Source organism: Cicer arietinum, chromosome 5, assembly GCF_000331145.2.
Source record: "Cicer arietinum cultivar CDC Frontier isolate Library 1 chromosome 5, Cicar.CDCFrontier_v2.0, whole genome shotgun sequence".
Taxonomy (NCBI): Eukaryota; Viridiplantae; Streptophyta; class Magnoliopsida; order Fabales; family Fabaceae; genus Cicer; species Cicer arietinum.
Window position 1 is genome coordinate 28,839,398 of NC_021164.2, and position 3,176 is coordinate 28,842,573.

The window sequence follows — 3,176 nt, forward strand, 5'->3', positions numbered from 1 at the left end:
AGAAGATAAAACTACTCAAATTATATATTAAAATAACAAACTCAGTGGTAGGAATAACATACTAAATTTGTAGATCAAACGGAGCAAGTTTGCTACACACCTGTTACCACCACTAGAACCAAACCCTTATTTTTCTTCTCTCGCAACCGTTCTTCTTCCGTTGTCTTTCTGTGTATATCTTCTTAGGGATTTCTAAATCCCTTTTATTACCTTCAAGTGGGCCAAGCCCATTCAAATCTTTTTTTTTCTTTTTCTTTTTATTTCAATAATAATAATAATACTAGTAAAATTGGTGGGTTCCACTTAGGGAGTGAGCCCACCCAACACGTAGTCCATTCGTTTTTTTATCTTTTTGAGCGGTTATTATGCCGTAGTTATGAATGGTCATAGTACCATATTGAGAGTGACTTTAATTGTCATATTGAGAGTGACTTTAACTGCCATATGGAGGGCGTAATTCTAGAACGGTTTTCTACAGTGCAGTAGAACTCCGATACAGAGTATCTGGGCTGTTTTATCCTGGAGACTTCGTGGTTGATAGTCTGTCTTGCACAATTTTGGGCAGTGCCTCGAAACGTCTTAAAGAGAGCGACCTAGTCCGTGACTCAACCCAGTAATACTCTCGGTGGCATAAATTGTGATTTTTAAATAGGTTTTGAAACTCAAAATCCTACAATTTTAAGACGTTCCTTTCTGCCATGTCAACCGAAGAGATTACTGGATTTGGTTATGTTGCCTCTGATTTCGATAAACTGTTTCAGTTTAAAGCAAATAGAAAAGGATAAAACAGTTGGAGAATTAACCCATGGGAGATTAATGATAAGAATTATATTCTTAATTGACTTGCTGATGATCTGTATAACTATTACAGTTCCAGCAATAATGCGAGATATGTTTGAGATACTCTGAATAAGTTGTGACTGCTATCCAGAGTATCAGATGTCCGATGATAGATACGTGGAGGCTGACAGATCCATGGAGGCACATGGAGGCTGACAAAATTCGTGGAAGCACACTCCCGTAAAATTCAGAAGATAACTTATGAGATCATCCATTAAGGTACGCCACTCATGGCATATTCAAATTTAATTTTGAAACTTAATATGTCTCTTTATGTTTTGAATGTTGAAATCAATAAAATGTTTGTTTATACTTACATGTTGTGTGCTTTTAATCTTGACATGCCATACTATATGATGTGAACACATTTGATTTCAAAATTAAGTAACTTAGGTTTAATTCCAAAGTTATTGTTAAATGATTTTGAAAAATGTGATTTTTATAGTCAAGCTAAAATAACAAAGAGTTCACATAAATATGTAGTTAGAGAATCTAAGTCTTTAGATTTATTACACTTTGATATATGTGAACTTGATGAGACGTTAACATGAAATGAAAAATAAAAGTGAAACGCTTGACATGTTAAGGATCTTTATAGCTGAAATTGAAAATCAATTTAGTATAAAGATTAAGAGATTCCAAGTATGATTTAGTTTATTTAATGAGTTTTATAAATTGTCTGGAATTATACATGGAACAACTACACCATAATTACTTGAAGTGAATGATAAAGTTGAAAAGAAAAAAAGAATAGAACTCTTATTGAACTAGTTGTTGCTAGTATGCTTAACTCTTGTGTTTCATATCATTGGTGTGCGGAAAATATATTGTTTATTTGTTATGTTTTGAATAGAGTTCTTAAATCTAAAAACAAAACATCTCCTTATGATATAGTGAAGAAAAGACAATTAAACTTGTCTTATTTTCAAACATGGGGTGGTCTGGCTTATGTCAGAATCCCCGATCCTGAGCGAGTTAAACTCGCCAGTAGAGCCTATGAATGAGAATTCATTGGGTATGCGGTAAAGAATAAAGCGTATAGGTTTTATGACCTAAACACAAAAATGATCATAAAATCAAATGAAGTTGACTTCTATGAAAATAAATCCCCTTTTAAATCGAGAAATAGTGGGGGCAGCGAACCTAGTCAAGTTCCTGTGAAATAGTGGGGGCAGTAAACTTAGTCAAGTTCATGTGACAAGAAGCATTGAAAGCAACAAACAAGACGAAACAGAAACTCGAAGGAGTAAGAGAGTAAGAGTTGCTATAGATTATGGACTAGAATATATGGCTTATAATCTAGAAGAGGATCCTACAAATCCTAAAGAAGCTCTGTAATCATTGGATGCAGATCTATGGCAAAAAACTATAAACGATGAAATGAATTCTCTAGAGTCTAACCGAACCTGACATTTAGTATACTAAACTTTTGGTTGCAAACCAATAGTTTGTAAATGGATTTTGGAAAAGAAACTAAAACCCGATGGATCTGTTGATAAATACAAGACACACCTTGTAGCCAACAGTTTTAGACAAAGAGAAAATATATATTTATTCGACACTTTTCCACCGTTCACTAGAATGACATCCATTTGAATACTTATATCACTAGCAACTATTCTTAACTTGGTGACACACCAAATGGATGTTAAAACAACTTTTTTAAAAGGTGATTCGGAAGAAGAAATCTATTATGGAGCAACCTAAAGGTTTTGTAATTCAAGGACAAGAATACAGGGTATGTATGTTAGATAAATCCATGTATGGTCTTAAATAAGCTCCAAAGAAATGGCATGAAAAGTTTGATAACTTTATTATATCGAATGAGTTTAAAGTGAATGAAAGTGACAAATGTATTTACCACAAATTTGAAAATGGCATTTGCACTATCATATGTCTCTATGTAGACGAGATACTCATATTTGATTCAAACATTCATGCTATAAATATTTTGAAATCATTGTTGTGTAACAACTTTGATATGAAAGACCTCAGAGAAGCAAATGTAATCCTTGGAATCAAGATTACTAGGTCAGAAAAGGGAATTTCTTTGGATCAATTTTACTATGTTGAAAATATCCTAAAGAAATATAAATACTTTGACTATAAACCTGCTTGAACACCATATGATCCAAGTGTGAAAATTTTCAAGAACACTGGTGAAGGTGTTATACAACTGAATATGCGAGCATCATTGGCAGCCTCATGCAGGTATGCCACTGATTGTACTAGACCCGACATTGCATGTGTCGTGGGATTATTGTGCAGGTTTACTAGTAGACCTAGTATGGAGCATTGACACGCTATGGAAAGAGTCATGAGATACCTAAAAAGGA